Raw genomic sequence first — 21,717 nt, 5'->3', positions numbered from 1 at the left:
TGGAACTCCTCTGGTGTGACCAGAACTTATAGTTATGGATCACATGTTCTGCTGGTGTTAATGGCCTCAATTTCATTGATATTGGTAGAGATATGTACACACCGCAAGAATTGAATTTGGTCCTGTATTTTTGTTATTTTAACAACGTATTTTTAAACTAGGTGTTTATATAGTTCCAGTGTGGTTTTCTCCCTTTTTACTTACACATCCTTATAGTTCTTGGCTGAGACACAGTTTTATGCAAGAAGACCAGCAGAAGACATCACTTACACCCTCGGAGTGAATAATAACATCCTAACCAGCATAGCAAGTGCTTTAGCGGTCTTCAAAAACAAAATAAGAAAGCTTGACATTAGTAGAACAGAATTAAAAAATTTATCATGTAACACCTTGCTCCATTACTCACAAGTCTGCGGACACAAGAAACGATCCCTACCAGCTCTCTGTATAGACTACTCTTCACTCTGCTGCAAATGTTGACCATGGCCCATATTCCTGAAGATTAAAAATGTAGAGTCACAGATCCAACCATACTTTAGAGTTGTGCCCCAAAGCTCATCTTGCCTTTTGGCAGCTGAATTCAGAATTTGGCTTTCCTCCATGGCAATATAAAGTGTGGAGAACCAGAACACTGCCAGGAGCCAGAGCAGAAGAACCCCAACATGAAAACTCTGGTCAGGTGAGTCCACAGTTTTATAAAAGATATGTATTTTGCTTCCTATGCTGAAAGGAGGTTTGCACAGCTGACCTGGTGTAAGGCCTTTCCTGGACAATCTGATGCCTCCGGAAGTGTATGTATGCTGGTGCAGCATCAGCTCGGAGGAATGCTGAACGCTTCCTTGCACGTTCACCAAGCTACGGTGCGTCTAATTCACTGTTACTGCACCGCTGTACAGGTGTGTACGTCTGTGAGAGTGAACAGGAAACTTATCTATACTTTTTAAGGGCACGGTGTAGGTGGTTCCCATGGCTTCTTGTGGAGGAGTTCCTTATGCTTGAGAAAAGTAAACAGTCATTCTTGAGTCAGCTTTGGTGAATTGGCCAGTGATTTTCAACCATGGTTTGTTGGTGTGGGGTATTTTTGTTTGTTTCTTTCTTTTTTTTTTTTTTTTTTCCCCTTTCTCCAATAAGGATGTGGATTGCTGTCTTGCAAAGTTAAGACTCTGGCAACAGGGTTTCCTTCCTTGGTCAGTTTTTATTTTGCCACGTCCTTAGGTGTAGTTCCTGTATGCTCTACAGAATGTATGTTGAAAACTACTCCGTCGGTTGACTCTACAGCGGCATGTCTCGTGATTATATATCTCATAAGCTACTTTCTACAAATACATGAAAGCCTTACTACAGGCTTATTTAAGCTGCAGCTCTGCTCTGGAAAGTAACTCTAACAACTTTCTGCAGCCCAGGGTTAATACCTACCATTAACAAGGAACTGAACGCTGAGCTGGACATCCTGGCCAAACCTCACCCGTGCCTTTCCCAGGCATTTCAATGCTGTGTGGATGCTACCTGGCAGCCACTGGCTGTAGAAACAAGCCGTGTGTTATTAACAGGGAGTCTGGTGACAACGCAAGGTGCTTTCTGTGTCATGTAGGTGTAATGTTTGTGCAGGCGGCCCCCACCATCACTCCTGATGAATATACAGCTGGAGACTTTGCTAGCTGAATGAAATGCCTTAGTAATGCAATGTAATTATATAGCTTAAGTTTCAGAACTACAATTAGGAAAAAGGGAGGTGAAAGTTAAGCTCCTAAATCCCCGTGTATTTCCCCAACGAAAGCTGGTCAACGTTGTAAACCTGGTGGGTATATAGCACACCTAGTTCATGCCGGAATTTCTGGGTGAAAGACACATTTGAAAATCACATCCAAGTAGGAGCCTATATCTAAAATAACTTGTTTTGAAACCTTGACTTATTTGTGCATTGAAAGAGTGTTCTTGTACCAACAGAGAAATGGTTTTCATTCTGTTAGTAAAGTTTCACTTTTGGTAAAGGAAAAATCAACCTCTCGTTAGCGTACAGTAAGGGGACGGTAACAAAAAGCTTTCGGGAAGTAAGAGACTGACAGGACACACTCTGCTTGAGTAATGATGACTGCTCTGGATAGGTCTGGATGATGTGTGTGTATGTTGGTGTCAGAAGTGCACAAATGTTTAGTGACTCGATAGAAAGGACTTTGTCTCTACTCCTTTTGCACTTTAGGACATTGACTGTAACACTCTTAGCCCCATGCTCTGTTCTCCACAGGAGCAGGCCATGCTCAAACAAGCAAGTGCCAATGGGATGGTCTGGATGCCTATTACATGTTCTAACAAGAGCAGAAGAGAATGTAATCAAGATTTTTCCAGAAATGCCTCTCTCTTTGCAAGGGATATTTCTATGGAGTATTTCAGATGCAGATGTGATGCAATCTCACACCACCCGAGTGCTGAGCTGGCAGGACATGTGCCATATACTTCTAAGGCTGATGAGCCTGTTCAAGCCCTTTGTTGACTTAGTTATGAGAACAAAATGGTCATACTAGATGAGGGGAGGATGTTGCTTGCAGCGGGGGAATTGAGGCAAAGAGAGACTCTTAGTAGACTGCTAAATAGTACCTTAACCTCCTATAATCTCCTTCAGAATGTTGTGTTGTAAAATTCCCCATTAATCCCTCTGCCTGCATTTTACAGATAGTTGTTTATCCCTATTTGGTGTATAGATTTTCGTTAACTCTATGGAGGAATATTCATATATTTTTCTTAGTCTGCTTTAGGTACCACACTGAGGGAACCTAAGGGAATTTGTATTGCTTAACTTTGGAGTCTGAAAGGTAGATGTCTCCATCTGAGCTGTTCATCTTTGGTTCATTTTGGTCCGCAGTCAGTGGAGCAAGAGGAGTTCTGAATAATCAGATTTAAGATTAGAGGAATTGTCCTTTGGAGTGCTTCCAGTGAGCAGTGGCCAGCCAGGGTGACTTTTACATTTGAGACCTGTAAAGTTGAACACCTACATCCCAAGCTAAGTTTCACAGATAGGGAAGATCAGTGGATTTCCCCCAGAGGTTTCTTTGGAACACCAAGGACGGGTGCCTAGGAGTAGGCAGCGTGAACACCTCCAGTTTGATGGTGCTGATGTTGAAGTGGCTCCTGCAGATGTTAAATCACTGTCTAGTGCAGCATCTCTGACAACTTCAGCAACCATTGATCATGGCTGGATGCCTGATTTGGAGCCCAATGCAATGAACTTTCATTTGACTTTCTGTTGGATTGTTGGATTTTATGGTGAGCCCTGTTACATAAATAACAGCCCGTCTGTATGTGATATTATCAGCATGATAATGCAGCTGCAGCAGCCTTTTCTCACAGTAGGTGGAAGTCACCGGCCAGAGCAGCTCTGCAGGCAGCACTTGCCACTTTCTAGACAAAAGAAAGAGTCTTTCTTACCATGGCATTTGTCTTGGTAGGTGGGAAAGCACTTGTAGCTGGGCATGGTAAAAGGAATAACAATCTTTTGTTATAAAACTTTGTTATAACCATGCCTGTATGTGCTCCGTGGTAAAAATTCATCAACAACATTAATTTATTGTGCCTTCATGAACAATCCTTCATTCACAACCCTCCCACACCCAGACATTCGCACATGACCAAGGTTCATAACTGAAGATACTTGCTGACGCACAATTCATCAACGGCTCTTTTCAGCAGTGAGCTTTTCTGATGATGGATTTTTTTTACTCTGCTCTCCAGCTGACCCAGCGCCTCTGCTATCCCGGTGTCTAGCCCAGAACCTCTTGGTTTTCTATTCTCCTTCTGTTTAAACATATCTATTTCTTAAAGTTAAAGCTTATTGAAATTTCAGGAGGAAAGAGTTTTTGCCAAAAAATACAATTTTGTCCAACCTAATTTTTGGCAAGAATGTCAGCTATAAGTTCATGCACACACAAAACTTTGCTGGTGAGAAACAGAAAAGGAAAAAATTCTTTTGAGTGATCATTTCAAAACAAGATGAAATACTGTGTTATGGTATAACCTAAACTGTCATTTTCTTTTTCTTTTCAGTAAAAATCCCCCACATTGCAAAAGAAAACACCATTTTGTTTTGAAACATTAACCTGGGATAATTTTCATTTTAGATTTTCTTGGAAACTACTCAAGCAAGTGAATTTTTTTAAGGCCTACATCCAGGATTTTTTTTTTTTTTAAATTCCACTCTTATTTAACAGAATAAAAAAAAAAAGAAAAAAGCTTTTTGACTTGCTCTACTTCCAGTTTTTAGACCTGGTCTCAGGATCTGCCATACTTTACTTGTATAGAGCTGCTCTTCTCTATAGAGGATTTCCTGATATCTTCTACTCAATTTATGTAACTAATGGCTACAGGGGGAGTATTTCATTTTACACTCACCTAAAAAGGGCATGTTCGGTGATTTTTTTCCAGTTATGCAGAAGACTGGCACAGAAAAAAACAGCAAACCTTTGTGCCCCTTGGCCACAAGAGACGGAGATTTATTACTTGCTCAAGCGCTCTTAATTTTTGCAAAGTGCGGGGGGGGGGTGGTGTGTCTCTCTGAGTGGAAGGACCATTCTCAAGACCTGGGCTTTGCAAGGCTGATCTTCAAAGCCATCTGCACCATCCTCGTAATTCCTCTGCTGCTTTTCTGCCTCCCCCTCTTGCGTTCCCAGCGCTGCTCACTGTAGCACCATTGTACGGGCCTTGCCAACCTGCCGGGCCTCACCAGTCTTGCTGCCTCTGTCCTTTTCAACTCACACGCTGCTTTAGACAACAGCTGTTACCCTTTGTCATCAGCCTGAAAGCCCTGCGAGGCTGTTGGTTTTAAAGGGGAGTTTAGACAATAGTTGCGTGGTCTTTCATGATAAACCAAACCTCCAGTCCTAGGTGGAAAAACAGCAAGGCTCTTGTGCTCTCTTGACCTTTCTCCCCAGATAATCCATATCTGTAGGCTGTCCAGCCTATTAAACTCTGTGCCGGTAGAGAGGCTGTTTCATATACTCAGCCCTCTTTTCCTGTCTGGAAAACCAAAAACTGAAGAGAGCTCGGGATTCCCCTCGGTACATTCCTGCAAGATGCTGTATCGCAACAGTCTTCCACAGCAAGGTATGTGAGGCTAATGTCCAAAATAATAGCTCTCTAGCCATGATGAGAATTGTAAAGAAAGCACTTACCACTCTTAAGCCAAAATCAATAGTAAATCTTTTTTTCCTTAGCTCAAAAGGACAAAACTATTTGTTTCACCTTCACACCAGCAGGCCATTCCTCAAGATGAGCTGCTTCTATCAAAGGCAGCAGCGCCTGCAGAAACAGAATTAACTTAACTTCACTAGCCTCTAATCATAGAAGGATTAGGTAACTCTATCTGTTCAAAGTGGATAAACAGTTTCAACTGCCTACCATGGTAAGTGGGTCTGTTTTAAATTTAGAAACCTTTCATAGCCTTGGGTAGTGTCTTTCATGTGACCTTGACAGCAGCAAAGTCTGTCTTGAGACCTTGCCCAAGTTTTGATTCTTCCTCGCGGGATGATACCGTCATTGCTGAGAAGTTGGACACTTTTACCAAATCCTATGTCTCTACTAATGTAAAAATCTATCTATAAAGTCAGCTGGACTGTACGGTTTGCCTATTACTTCCTCGGAATTATGGCCAACTCATGCACACAGATGCCTTCCCGTGTTATTGCCAGGGTCTTCTCTGGGGCATTATTTCAGCTGTGACTCTTGCAAGTCCAGCGGTTACACCTGAGTCAAAATCACTGTCTGAGGCTCCAGCACAAATCTGCAGAATAGTTTTTGTGGGTAGGATTGAGGTGGAAACAAAAGCATGGTGGAGACTGGGGGCATGTTAGAAATGAGATTGGGGAGCATCATGGAAGACATGGCTGGAGACAGGTTTTGATGAAGCGAAGGCTTAATAGGCTACCTTGCCCAAGCCAGGGCAGTATACTTTTTTCAGGAGCACAAAGAATACCGCAGAGTCTATTGCTTTTGCCTGAAATGAGTGCCTGAAATGGGACCCTCCCACTGTGTCTTACTAGGGTGTCTGTGTGTTTGTTCATTCTGACTCCATAATCCTTTCTTTCTTCCTCTCTCCCTCCCTTCCTTCCTTTCCTTCCTTTCCTTCTTTCTTTTTCTTTCTTTCTTTCTTAATTTCTTTCTTTCTTTCTTTCTTTCTTAATTTCTTTCTTAATTTCTTTCTTAATTTCTTTCTTTCTTTCTTTCTTTCTTTCTTTCTTTCTTTCTTTCTTAATTTCTTTCTTAATTTCTTTCTGCACTTTGCCCCCACCTAACACTGCTTTGATTTCTTGTCTGTTCCCCAAATCCCTCTTTCCATTTCAACAATAATCTCCCTCTGCACAGCTCATGCCAACATAATATTTTTCACATCTCCTCAAATCCCTCTCTTTACCGTGCCTACTCAAGTAATGTCTAATTATCCTGAATATATTGCTGATATAACAGGTTCCAGTATTTTGGGTGTTGTGCAAATGTGTCTAAGAAATGGCCTTTGCTGAGGACTTTACAATGCAGAAAAATAAGATAAATAAAGGATAAGAGGAAGCACTGTTATTACATTCCTGGTTGAGATAAGGAGCAAAGATACTTCCTGATTCAGGAAACAGCTTATATCTCAGGAAGTGGGTGAATACTTGTTTAACTTCTGTTAGAGTCTGTGGACCCTGAGCATGTGTGTAAAACATTTAACTGCTTCCTAGATCAACACCCAGTGAATTATCTCAGGTAACACAAGGGGTATGTGGCTGAGTCGGGAACTCAGTCCACGTTTCCAGTGACCTTGTCAAGTTTCTCCAAGACCACTTTTGGTTTATCTTTTCTCTTCCCCTTGCTTGTATTTTAACAAACTCAGTAAACAATTACCTCTAGGTGTAAAGACACCCTTGAACATTTCTGTGTTATTCTTGCTATTTTCATTATTTTAAAAATACAGCATTTTGAGATTAAAAAGGAAGGAAAAAGTGAAGTCAAGAATAACATCTGCAATCATGAAAACTGCATGGATTTCCATAGTAAAAAAATTTATGACTCATACAATGGGTTTCAGTTTAAAGATATAAATTATAATCCCACCAGGGATCTTTTTTACAGTGCAAAACTACTCTTTGACACTGCCATGGATTTTTATTAAGGAGTTTATAAAAGAAAATCTTAAATAAATACAGCTGGTGCAAGCTACAAGTAGGACTGGAATGTAGACAAAATTACTCAGATAGATAGATAATCTCAAAGGTCCCTTCTAGATAGAGTTTGTAATAATAATAATAATAATTATAGGGGTGTCACACACAGGACTATCAAAGAGAAACTGTGACTGGGGCCAAGAAAAAAAACCTATGGGATATAGTCTAAAGTTTTCAAGGGTTGGTAAAACGTGCAGATGACACCAAGTTGAGTAGTGCAATTGACCTAATGAGGGAGGGATGCCATCCAGAGGGACCTGGACAAGCTCAAGAAGTGGGCCCGCAAGAACCTCATGAAGTTCAACAAGGCCAAGTGCACGGTCCTGCACCTGGTTGGGGGCAACTCCCAGTATCAATGCAGGCTGGGGGATGAAGAGATTAAGAGCAGCCATGCCAAGAAGGACTTGGGGGTCCTAGCAGATGAAAAGCTGGACATGAGCTAGCAATGTGCCCTTGCATGCCAGAAGGACAACCATATCCTGGGCTGCATCCAAAGAAGCACAGCCAGCAGGTCAAGGGAGGTGATTCTGCCCCTCTACTCTGCCCACCTGCAGTGCTGCGTCCAGCTCTGGGACCCCCCAACACAGGAAAGACATGGACTTGTTGGAGCAGGCCCAGAGGTGGCCACAAAAAAGATCAGAGGGCTGGAATACCTCTCCTATGAGGACAGGCTGAGAGAGTTGGGGTTGTTCAGTCTAGAGAAGAGAAGGCTGCAGGGACAACTTATGGCAGCCTTTCAGTAATTAAAGGGAGCTTATAAGTAAGGTGAAGACAAACTCTTTAGTAGGGCCTGTTGCAATAAGACAAGGGGTAATGGCTTTAAACTAAAGAGGAAAGATTTAGACTAGATATAAGGAAGAAATTTTTTTCGCTGAGGGTGGTGAGACACTGGCTGAGGTTGCCCAGAGAGGTGGGAGATGTCCCATCCCTGGAAACATTCCAGGTCAGGTTGGAGGTGGCTCTGAGCAACCTGATCTTGTTGAAGATGTCCCTGCTCGTGGCAGGGGGGTTGGACTAGATGGCCTTTAAAGGTCCCTTCCAACCCAAACCATTCTATGGTTCTATGATTCTATGAGCATTAAGTGGCAGAATTTACTACAAGCTGATGTTAATGGGTGTATGATGTTATGTACTGTGTGTTGCAAATAGGGTTCAAACATATACTTGAGGGCTATGCAGCCTATTTTTAACCCTTTTTTTGTTGTTGTTGCCAGGGATTACTGGTGTGATGATGTTTGCTTTCTGCAGAAAAAATGGTCTTCCAAACCTTATGCAGAACCTCAGAAACACTGAGATTTGAATGTGCTTTCATGATGTTTTTTCAGTTTCCTTATACTTTTATTTTTTTCTGTCATCTACTATTTCACACTGCAGCTTTGCCAGAGACTGCCCCAATACAGGTTTCACAATGAAGGGAGCAAAAAGGAATGGGGAAGCTATATGTAACCAGATATCCTGGCCTTTCCAGGAGAATGTGAACAGGACATAACAAAACTCTCTGTTATAGCCTGCCTTTTTTGGCTGCATGGTTTTTGGGTTTGCCATTTTCCTGAGAAGTCCATACTTTCTACAAAAGAAGTACAAGAGACTCCATCTCCTTGGACATCCCTGTCTAAATTAGCTCCGTACCTCAAATTTTTGGCTGTTCTGAGACTAATTTGTGTCAAAACCAGCTCTTTTGCAATCACCTATTCAGCCCTACTAGTTAAATTATTATTCCCTTTTGCAAGTGGAATATTCGTGTATTTTTGTCTTTATTTCATTGTTGTTTTAATGGGAGCCCTTTTTAAACAATGAGTAAATGTACCAAGTATTCCAGAAAATAATAGAAAGTATTACAAACAGTGAAATAAAATGCTGAATTCATTACTGAGGTTCTCACACCTTATTCTCAAACTCGTGATCACTGGTGAACAGGAACAATAGCTTGGGAGAAGCTGTGCGTCAAGATAAAAATGTCCATTTAAAGTTTGAATTTCAGACACTAAATTGTTAAAGTGGGTTTCTCAGGAACCACATACAGACTTCCACATGCAGAAATTACTTAGGTAACAAATGAGAGAACAGCAAGAGTCAGGGTATAAAGTGTTTATCATCTCCTCTAAAAGCATAAAAAGGGCAAAATTCACATAATCATTTCTGAAGGTGTACTTTCTTGGTTTTACTCTTCTCATGTCATAACTTTGCCCTTCCCTAGTGCCTGTAATGGAAAGATCTGAAAGCATTTTCCTGACAGCAATCCCAGACCACCTGTCTGCAGAGATAATATCATGCCTGAGACGCAGCTCACGTATCTCTGTCCTGAGCTAGGTAAGGCTTTTTTCCCATCTTGCCCCTATATATTAGCTGAGTTTGGGGGTGGCGTGGGTACTCCAGCACTGAAGACTACCCATTGTGGGGAAATCCTCCCCAGACTTCAGTGACTGGAAGAATAAACCTTCATTATTTTTTTCCCCAAGCCCCTTTTCCAGAGGGGTGCAAGTCTGGAGGGGAGCCCAGGAGCCAGTTCTCTGTTACCTTGCGTGACCCCATACCACTTCCTCATCAAATATACTGTCAACATCAGCGCATTTGAAACAAGAGGTCCCTATAATACGTTTCTCTGAGATATAGGTGCAAGTGGAGTCCACACGCTACAGAAATAATCACCCATTAAGTATCCACATCAACCCACAGTGCAGCGCGTCCTCCCACCCCAGTGAAACAACAGGACGCCCTTGCCCGAAGGTTCAGCCTTCATAGTCTACAAATAAATTATTTATTACCGGGCTCCTATCCTCCATACTGTGTTGTCGTATTGTATTTCATACCATGCTCGCCACAAGCCGTACAAGGGTTTCAGAGTGTGTGTGTGTGTGTGTGTCAAGGCTTAGAGAGGAGCTCTGAATTTTCTAATACTAAAGGGCCCATTTCATGTTATTTATGACCTCACTAGTGTCGAAACAGAGACCTATAAATCGTAAACATAGGCGCACTAATTCTAGCAACAGCAAGTTTTAGTCACATGTAATTAAAACATCCCAAAGTCTTTCAGCTGTAATGTATTTCCAAATGACACCACTGGGACGGGGGGAAATGGAAAATGGAGGAATCAGCAGTATTTCAAAGCCATGGCCATTGTTAGCTTTTGGGGCTCTGTACAGCACTGGCAGTGCTGCCAAGTCGGCAGGTTTCTTGATGCTGTTTTCTATTACATATTTTAATGGCAGTGTCATTGATTTCCAGAAACAGCAGGGATGTTCGCTTTGCTAGAATGCCATCATGAACTTCAGGAGATGAATCTGATGTCCACAATAAAAAATAATACCAGCAAATTCCGTGATGGCATCTCTGCTGTGGATTAGATACACTAGAGAGGAGAAAATACTCCTTTTCCCTTACTTTTATCCCCATAAGTGATCTAAAATTGGGGCCCAAGTGTTCTATTAGGTTTGAGAAAGTTTGGGGTCTTTTGTTTTTATTGTGATCTCTTGTAGGAGATTAGGATTCGCTGTTTACTTATAGTCAGGGGAACAGGGGAAAGGTGATGGAATGTGAAGAGAACATATTTTCAAATGCATGTAGTGGATTTGTTGTCCCTAACATGGTGTTAAACTGCGAAATTTAAGCTATCATTCTTGCCAACAGGTTGGAAAGACCCACCACAGTGTGCAACACGGTTCACCCCCAATGTGTAGCTCATGGACATCCGAAATCAGAAAAATAAACTGAAGCCAAGAGTGACAGCGATGTGCCATTGTGTGCAGTGCGTTATTTGCTCTACCCAGCGGGCAGCAGAAGTTTGAGTTTTATGCACCTGCTGGGATCATTTGCAGCTGGATGGAAAGGGGTGCTCTCAATTCGGACACAACCCCGTGTATTCAAAGCAATTGTGCAGCCCAGGCCAGCCCGGGCGAGGATATGGGACATCTTCTCCCTTAGAGAGGATGCTAAGCTTCCACCTTGCAGGGCACAAGCCAGCCCGCAGCTACCTGGGACTCCAGTCCTCCCCTGTGGGCAGACATCTCCACCCCAGCCTGCTGCAGTTCCTTTGAAGCGCATGTTAACAACTGTTTTCAGAAAACAAGGGCTGGCTCGACGGACCATTAGATTGATGCAGTGTGACAACTCCTACGCTCTTTTCCAGCCTGGATCCTCAGGCGAGCCACGGTGCTGGCTGTGGATCACAGGAGCGAGCACCCAGCCAAGCCATGCCGCTCCCGGCAAAACCTGGGAGCAAGCCCTGGACTGGGAGCAGTGCTGGCTTGTTTGCGGCTGGGAACTCGTGCCAGGAGCGGGCAGGCAAACAGGACTACGGGTCCAGCCCTGTGCAGACCCTACCTTTGCCAATCTACCTGCCAGGTTGTTTTCTGAGGGATGAGTTGCTCAGTTTGCATCAAACTTTCTGCTGTTGTTTAATTTTAGTGAGTGTAGCAGAGGGAATAAGTTATGGAAACAAAATATTAGTAATGACAGGCAGGATGAAGGGAAAATATTATTTTTGTGGCCAAAGTCCTGGGCATGCAGATTTCCACGCTGACTTGTTTCCTCCTCTCCTTCTTTTTCATTATGGTGTCCTTTTCCTCAACCATTACCAGTCTTTCTTATCAGCAGGTAATGAGCAGTAGCTGACACATACTGTAGGAAATTATGTCTTTAAGGAGTTTAAAGTAAATGCAGAGCTAGTCACTCTGTCGTTAGACTGAATTCGTTCTCTGAATTCAACTTTGGTGGTGGAAAGGCAAAGCATTTCTGTGGCAGGTGCTACCTTGCTTTATACAGTCTATCCTAAAGCACATTCTCACTGGATCAGATCAATGGTCCATCCAGGGCTTTGGAGGCCAGACAGGATCTTCTGTGGCAGGAGATCCCAGTGGAAAAAGTGGAGCCAGGTTGCTCTGTTGAGGGGAGGATCCCACAGCACGAGCTGAGGGGCAGGGAGCATACAAATGGGGCGGTGTGTTGGGTCAGGTTAGAGGGACATAAGGCAGAGTGAGGACCCCAGTGGCACCAGACAGGTGAAGAAAAGAGACAGTGCAGAGAGAACTTTGTACGTCCTTGTGTTTTTCAGGCAAATTTGGGTATTTTGATCAAAATTCAGATATTTGAGGAGAAATATCTTATTATTATAGCCTTATTATCATTATTTACAGTAGTGAGAAGAGGCATCATTTGAGCCGGGCTAAACAGCCTGGCCAGAGTTAACAGATGTGGAAAGGGGCTTTCATATTGTAGTGCTTTTACACTTTTGTGATTCTACACACGGTTCTGTGTCTCTAAATCCTCCTGGAAATTTTGTAGGGATTGCTTTTTGTGTGTGTGGTGACATTGAGATGTCTGGGTGAAATTGCACAGGGCAAGAGCAGGGACAAGGAGAAGACGATGTTCTAGGTTCCTGAACTCAGCGGCTGTGGCTCAGATGGGGGAAAAAGTGCAGTGAAGCCCTATGGGAGACAGAGCATTTTCCTAAATTCCTACAGAATTGAAATTTTCCTGAAGTGTGCCTGGTATTGCAGTGCCATCCTCTTTGGCTGGACCAAATCATTATATCAGCGTGCTTCAGCTACCTTACTTGTCCATTGAATGCAATGTCCTCAGCTCCAGTTTATAACTACAGTTAGGGAATGATGCTCTTTAGTGTATGAGGTCTCTGAGTTCGTTATCTATCACAAATTTGTCTGGAATTTTTGGGGTCATCTGTCTTAGATCATTAATTTCAGGACATAAATCACAGCTCCTTTTAGACTTCAATTTCCTTTGCTTCTCCATGTATTCAGGTGTCTGTTTACAGAAATACTGTCAAGATCTTCTTAGCAGTAAGGATTTTGTGCTTTGGTGTTGATACTGGGGAAGCATCACAATTACGTTTCTTACTTTGAAACCCATTGAAATACAGTGCCAGCTTACAAAAACTGCGAAGAACAATTTGAGATCCAAAGACTAGAATTTCTGTGGCCTCAGTTTAGTCATGTAAAATCTAGATGTTTTAAAGTTTGCTAATTGTTTAGACTCCTTTTACAGTTAACAGAGGAGCATTGTTTGGTTAATTGTATGATACATCTTGGGCAACTATCCCACATGCTCTGCGTGGTTCTCCATGCAGTCTTTCTCTACACCTACTACAAGAAGACCTCAAGTACTTTAGATGAATCCCCAGCTTTTACATGGTTAAAATTAGGGTAGCAGTAAAATTTTGTGGATGCAGGAAGTGTTTCTATTCTGTTTGCAACCTACAATGGACAATCAGATCCCAGTTATTGTTACTTTTATATGATGGAATATTTTTGGCATCAGTTGAACTTTTAAGACTCTTTAAATGTAATATTCATTGCTAAGTTACTGACTTTGCTCAGCAAGTGAAACGAGAAACTTACTCATTTCTTGACTACCAACTTTGCCAGAAGGTAAAAAAATTGTTTCATAAGAAATATAATGTTTCAGAAATTTTTGGCAATCCTACATCAGAATGAGTTGGACAGATTTCCAAACTTGTCATAATAGTAATGAGTGTAAAAAAGAGCTCAGAGTAGCTAACAGTTCCTTAGCCCTGAAGTCTGGGAAACTTGTGTTCAAGTCCATGTGCTATTTCAGGTAGACTTTCTCCCAGTTAGAAATATTGGTGTTGAAGCTTTTGTTCAGCAGATCATAGAATCATAGAATGGTTTAGGTTGGAAAGGACCTTGAAGATCATCGAGTTCCAACCCCCCTCTAGACCAGGTTGCCCAAGGCCACGTCCAGCCTGGCCTTGAACACCTCCAGGGATGGGGCCTCAACAACCTCTCTGGGCAACCTGTTGCAGTGCTTTACCACCTTCACAGTGAAAAACTAATGTTCAATCTAAACCTGCCCTCTTCCAGTTTAAAGCCATTCCCCCTTGTCCTATCACTACATGCCCTTGGAAAAAGTCCTTCACCAGATCTCCTGTAGTCCCCCTTTAGGGACTGGAAGGCAGCAATAAGGTCTCCCCAGAGCCTTCTCTTCACCAGGCTGAACAGCCCAAAATCTTTCAGCCTCTCTTCATAAGAGAGGTGTTCCAGCGCTTAGATCATCCTCGTGGCTCTCCTCTGGACATGCTCCAGCAGGTCCATGTCCCTCTTATGTTGGGGACTCCAGAGCTGGATGCAGTGCTCCAGGTGGGGTCTGATGAGAGTGGAGTAGAGGGGCAGAATCACCTCCTTTGACCTGCTGGCCTTCAGTTGGTTTTCAGGATAACTTTTGGAGATTTGGAACCTGATTTTTCCTGTTCTGCAGAAGTGAAATTAGACCCTGGTTCTCAGAGCTGTTTTTTTGCCTACAAATTTTGCAAAATTTTGCCACGGAACAAGAGGTGGAGCAGGAGGGAGGAGGCACAGAGGCAGAATTCAGTTTTGAGCTTGAAATTATCTTTGTCATTTATGACATATTTAAGATCTGTAGCCTTGGATGTAGCTGCCTGTCATTTGAATACAGAATTAATACTGGTGTTATCAAACCTTTATTCACAGACCTACAGCCAATTGCTGATTATAGGATTTTGCTTGGGTTTTGTTGTTGAAAAAAATGTATGCCTCACTCCAGGACACGTCGCTCCTGGAGATGTGCTGATAGGGATACCTCAGTGCTCCATTTCTCGGTGTCCTTGCTGTAAGGGCTGGAATTCAGGGTGGCAGATGTCTGCTGCTGAGTGCTTGGCTTGTCCCCCTCCCCCCCCGGCCTCCATGTGCTTCATCACTCGATATTTTTAGTTGCTAAATGTTGCAGAGACAGCTTTTTCAATTAGAAAAGTGACAAACTCTGCAAAATGAATTCCAGCACTTGGAGAACATCAGCATCAATCTCCAGCACTTGCTCACTGACTTTGCAGGATGGGCTTGTTTTTCCTAAACTGAATGCTTTGACCTATTTGTCTCCAAAAGAAATAAACAAAACGAAACATCAACCAAGAACATTCCCATCCAATGACGTTTAGGAAAAGGCATGTGTCCAAATCCATTCCTGTGTCCTAAGCAGACCGACATCAGTCGACTTGAATCTCAGTTGGGGTGTGGTGGTAGGACAGTAAAGAGACTTTTGCTATGGATACAGAGTTTTTATTGAAGGCTGCCAATGCATTTATAATCTGGCGTGTGGTTAGGGGTGTCTGGGTATGATGCATATCTATCACTTTCTAAAAAACCCTGTGTGCCTTATGCGTGCTTATTTAATGTCTAGGAATCAGGCCATCAGTATTGGTCCTTCTTTAACATTAAACAAAATGGCCCATATTGGCCTTAATTTAAGCAATCAGAGCTACGCATGCCTTAGGGATAGACAAGATAGATGAAATTTGAGATGCAAATAAACTGCCTTATTTCCAGGTACTGCTTTAAATGCTAATGAATAGTGCTCTGAAAACTTAGTTTATTTATGTTTCTGTTTAATATGGACATATCTTTTGTTTTGATTTTCTTTTTAGAATGTGCATGAATTTATAGAGTCTCGGGCAAATCAAAGCGGTGGCAAATCAGAATTATAATACTTGGGCTATTATTTATTGTTTGCACTGTAGTGAAGATGCTTGTACTGGAGGAGTCACCTCTTAGTTTAATAGTCAGTCTGTTTCACTCTTTAAGTCACCTGATCAGAAGCTGAAATTAGACAAATTTAGGCTAGGAAGAAAAAATGATCAAATTTGTAACCATGAAGACAGGAACACCTTATGTGAGGCTACAGTGGCTTCTCCATCCCTTAAACATACTTAGATTTAGATGAAGGTGTTATAACTCGAATGGAAGTTGCAGTGCTGGTATTACAAAAGAAGTCAAACTAGATGATCATAACACTCCTCGCTAAGCCCAGGCTCTGTATCTATTACTTTTTACTGATAATGAGTGTGATATTGTCTGGCTGCAGCATTGGGAAGAGCTGTGGGAATGTACTCCCAGAGGAGGCACAGGCTGAGAACCAAACACAACAGAGGTATTATTACTTAGGAGGCTGGCACAATTAACAGAGTCAAAACCCTAAGCTATTCCAAAAGTATATATGAGTTTTGGGCATCTTTTAGCAAGCTGGAAATAAGAGACACGTTTGAGAATACCAGTCAAGACCAAGATGCTTTGCTGCCTTTGCCCGAAGTCCACCAAATCCAGCATATTTCCCTTAGTTATGGGGTTTCCTTGCAGTAATGTGTTGGCTTTAAGACACTCATTTTGAGACACGACAAAGAGGTGGACTCAAGGGCCATGGGCACTGCCCTGATGGTCTGTTTGTTGACTCTTGCTGAGTTGTCTCTGAAAGTTAGCAACTTCCATGCTGCAGAAAGTCATGGATTTCGGACAGGGGCATCATGGCTAGATGTTCCAAGAGAAATGTTTGGGATTCAGTGCCAGGCAAGGAGGAAAACAAAACAACACACTCAGCTCAACTCGACTCTACTCCTCAACAACTCAGCTCAACTCAACTCAACTCAACTCAACTCAACTCAACTCAACTCAACTCAACTCAACTCAACTCAACTCAACTCATAAACTCACTCAACACCCCCATGAGACAAAAATTCTGAGCTCCATACCTCTGATACAGAGGGGGCCTCTGATACAGGTAACAGATGCTGATGTGGTGGTTGTAGCTGGAAGTCAGTACATTTTGAAAAGTAACTACACAAAATTGTTTTAAGAAAGTGAACAGGTGACTGGGGGGACAGCTCATTCTCCTGATTACTTATCAGGCTCTAGGAAGCAATTCAGAATTACTTTCCCCAGGCCAATTCCCAGCACTGCCAGGTTTTCCAAATAATTCCTGATGCTGCAAGAAATCAGTGATAAGATAGAAAAAGGTCTGTCAGCAGGGAGCATTCAAACACAGACAAGCGCCCCTCTTGTCAGACTTTCTTGGAAAGGAAAACTTTGTTGTTGTTACTGAGCAATATACCCATGATTCTAGCAGGATCTTTGTAGCTCTTTCATAGGTGAGATGTTCCGGGTGGGAAAACTTTGGGAGTTTTAGCTTCTCTCAAAAATGAATGCTTTGCTCCATTGTCTGTCCAGCATGTCCTCACTGATGTTCCTGTAACGGGATCATCTGAGCTAGCTGCAGGAGCCCAAGGAAACCGCTGCAATCTAAAGCCGGGTTGGAGTGCCCTTAGGACAGAGAATAGAACAGAATGAATTTTAACGAGTATTAAGAGGACTCATTATTGAGATAAATGCACCTTGGCAGATCCTATGAGTCTCTCTGTTTCTTTCCCAGACAAAGGAAAACAGGCTGAGCTGCCAAAGTCTTGGCTTTAACTAAACAGTCAGGAAAGAGATCAGACCACAGTGGTCTTATTGCACAGCAGTGTTGCTCAGGCACTGATGTCCTTCTTGCCTCCTGTGGAGTGTTTCTGTTTTGAAATACTGCTGGAATAGATGCATATAATCACTGGGTAAAAGTTAGCTGGTCAGACAATTCCTATATGTTATCCTATATACATCTGATGAATGTACGTCTGTTGATGTACATTGGATGGGAGCCTTTCACAGGAGCAGTGTGCTACTCTGCCGTGTCACTGTCACGGGTCCCTGCTCAGCCAACACAGACTTGGGCCTGTGATGACAAGGAGCCAGCGGGAAACTTAAGAGCCCCAAATCAATAGATGGACAACGAGCTAATTAAGAAAAATCTCTCCTGTCTACGCCTTAGGGTAGCACCCAATGCAGCTGTACAAGATTCTGGGGTTTTATTTGAATAACCAAGTTTTTGTTTCTGAGGAGCAAAGCTACCCAACTCGCTTTCATTCCAGCTGAAATAATGGTGATGCCTAGATTAGGTTAAGGGAAACTGTTTATAGCAATAGATGACGATGATGAGGATGATAATAAATCTCAGTTTTGAAATGATTTTTGTTCAGTGAGGGGAGTCCAGATTTTCGTTGCCTTAGTCCCCAGAGAAGGCTGTCTGTTCCTCAGGGCTCTGCAATTCAAGTGTGTCTTTGCCTGGTTGGAAGATGTCCCCTCTCACAACCTGACATAACCTCACAGGAGCCCTGCTACAGAAAAAAAAATGGTTCTTCAGGGGTCATTAATTGGGCTAAATTGTAAGTCCACAAAATATGTCAAGTAACACTAATACAAGGTGACTTCTATTGTACCTTTCATCAGAGCAGCCTGATTTTCAGCAGAAAGGACATGAATATCTTCTGAAAATCAGGTGCCATTTAAGTGTTTCAAGTTGAGCAGACAAGAAACCGTCAACCATCATTAAAAGGCTTGGACTCTGACAGCGTGGCTTATGCAACCGTAAGGAAACAGAAAAAGCTATTGCTTTTTATCTCTGAATACTGCCTGTAATCAAAGGAGCAGATTTTTTGCATTCTGGAAACACCAGTGCTATGGTCTCACCAAGAGAAATAGTCTCATTAGTTAGGTAAGTATCAATACAAGGCAGTCCATAGTGAACTTAAATAAAGTTTATTGTACAAAATAGTTGCTTGATTTAATTCTTATGGTGTCCTGATGAATGTAAATGAAGCCCCTTGGAGATGTAAGGATTGCTCAGTTAAACCCGAATGAACACAAGCTTTTCTTTGGCACTATGGGACAACTTTTGACAACGTTACCAAGAGAAGAACTTGACCTATAAAACTGGGAATAAAGATGGAAATGTGGTTGGTTTGGCATTTGGAACAAAGCGTTTCTCAGCAATTAGAGGGAGACCCTTCCTTGTCTATGAAGTTGAAACGTGGTTAGGAGAGGATACGTCTCTCCTAGTAATGCCTGTCTGAAAACTGGATACCTACAGCAGGATTCCGTTTGTACAGTAAAACACCGAAATTGAATAATTCACTCGTGTACGTCTTGGCTGCCAGTGCAGTCAGTGGCCACACAGGCAATGCACTGAAGGGATGACGGAGACCAGTTCTGCTCTTCCAAAACACCTATGAGTGGTGAGCTGAATCCCTCTCTAGGCTGCATTGACTATACTCAGAAAGTCTCTGTTGTAGTGTTGACATCCAACTCACGTGTGAGCACCTGCCTGTGCACCCCTAAATGTCAGCATCTTCGCCTTGTACCCAAGGGACTTGCTCAACTTTCCTAAGTGGAGAGAGAAATGTTCTCATACAGGATGGTTCAAAGCTGCCTGCAAGACATCCAGAGCTTCGTACCTCCCTCTCACGTCTTTTTAAAGGGAGGCAAGATGCCTAATGTAGATTAGGCATCTAATTTCTAGAAGTGTTAAGGTAGGTGAGTATGCCAAAATAAATCACTGCAGCTCTTACCTGCACAGTCTGTCTCCGTTTAAATATGATTCAACTGCAGCTGGAAAACTGCATTTGATTAATAGCTCTGTATTGCCAGCAAGTTGTTGAGGAGCAGAATCGCTTCATTCCTCTGATCAGAAGGCTGGAGGCATGGGTTTTTGGGGAGAATTAAAAGAATTGTATCTATATGCATACGGTGGAAGAGGCAATTAAGAGGAGTTAAGAAAAGCCAAACTTCAAGAGATTGTTAACATGGAAGGAGAACAGCAATTATTTGGCGTGATACTCAGGGTAAAGCTAGCAGCAAGAGGATTCAATTAAGACAGAGAAAATGTGAAATTTGGGCAGACCTTACAGGAAAATTTTCTGAGAAAGAGACCTATGGGGGTATGAAATAATTTGAAATCCCTCAAAAGAAAGATTTTGAGCCAGGCAAAACAGAACATCAGCACATATTCTGGCGATAACTCTCACAAGAGCAAGAAAATTGCCTGGATGGTCTAGCTGGTTTATTCTCTATCTAAATTCCGTAATTTTCAGTTCTGCTTCGTGATGCATGATGGATTCTACAGTGTAAGTCCCTTTAATAATGACTAGAATTTTGTGGTTCATTTAGCTTTGGTGGGTCAGTTATTACTTTTCTTCAGTTAATGGCCTCACACTATGACAAGCACACAAAAACCAACTCTGCCCGCAAACATGCTTGCCTTGGTTGCCGCTGCGCAGTCGCAATAACAGCCCATCTAGACTCAGCGTTGCCTCCAGACCAGCCCTATCCCCAGCTGAGGCTCAGGGTATAATGGTACCCTGAATTTGTACAGACGGGACACTGCAGGAGATACTCTCTTTGCTTGTTTAATTTTTTTTCTAGCATTTGATCACAAGGGAGGAAAAGCCGTTAACATGTCGTCCACTTGCAGATTGTTTGGCCCCTAAAAAGCCGTTCATGAGTCTATTGTGCTATTAGGCACTGGGATGCTTGAAAGCGGCTGTGTCAGCAGAGAATCTCTGTTGGAAAATTGGTAAAAATAGTGTCAGGGAATGAGAAAGTCAAGCCAGAGAGATGCAGGTGAAATACAATTCTTAACAATGAGATCTTCTGTGCAGCAGCTGCAATATAAACGAGGGACTTCGTAGTATCCCCTAATTAACGTTACTTGGAAGTAAAGAGATGGAGTTCTGGGGGACACCCCAAACTGTTTATGAATCTGGATCCACTTCAGTAAATTCTTTTATCCAAAAAAAGGCACGATTTTTGAAAGCATTTCACACTGAAATGCTTTTCCACATGAAATGTTTCAGTTCAGGAAATGCCAAAGCAATTCATGTCAGTATTTTTTTAAGAAATATTTTGACTTTTGTTTCAAAACATTTTTTTAAATTTAAAAATTGACTACAGTGAAAAGCAAAAAAAGAGGTTAAATAAAAAAAAATCTCTAAATACTCTCAGGACATAAGAAGATGTTTATTTTTGGAGTGAACAAATTCCTTCAAGTTGACCCCAAATGAAGTCAGTTATTATGCTTTTTTTTTTGCTTAGCTGGAAATCCTGAACATATTTTCTAGTAGACATGCCCAGAATTTTCTCTTGGGTTTCTTCTAGGCCACTGAACAGAAAAAAAAAAAAAAAAATAGAAAAAGCCCCAACTTGTCTGTGCTGTGGAATGTACAGCAGGGAGAGGTTGTGCTCTGGTTGGAGATGACACTGCATCTCTCATCTCTATGACTGACTTTCAGACGTCCAAAGTGCCTCCTAACATATGAAAGGTATACGGACAGGATTTTTTGCACAAGCCAGACTGCAGCAGATGGGTGATAGATACAGCACACTGTCTTTGATTTAGCAAAAATAATCTACTTCACATTATGGAGACTGCATGGTTTTTCCATGAAGTTTCTATGCAGGCTTACTTCTCTAAGGGCTCTGGTTATATTTCAAATAATTTGTAACTCGATCATGCTAATTTTTGTTCAGTCAGGGAAAGTCTCATATATTTGATACCCATCTCCTCTCCCCTGACCAGCCCTGCGATGTTTCATGCATTTGCAGAGCATCACTAGAGCCTTAAAGCTACAGCTCAGCAGGTTCCTGATGGAGGGTACAGTCCCTGGGTGATCAACCCCCAAGTGAGCTTGGAGAACAGCCCAGGCTGGTTCATAGAGGACTATGTCACCCACACAAAGGAGGAGATGTGACTGCTGGACCTCCTGCACGTGGACTGTTAGCTGTTGGTCCCAACAAGCTCCAGCTCTCAAGACGAGGCCATAATTGAGCTTCTTACCCAATGATCACCTGGCCCATGCAGGGTTGTACCTGTACGATGGCTGTGATGTTCACAGACAAAT

This window comes from Vanellus vanellus, assembly GCF_965231255.1.
Source record: "Vanellus vanellus genome assembly, chromosome: Z".
Taxonomy (NCBI): Eukaryota; Metazoa; Chordata; class Aves; order Charadriiformes; family Charadriidae; genus Vanellus; species Vanellus vanellus.
Note: the sequence above shows the minus strand (reverse complement) of the source record.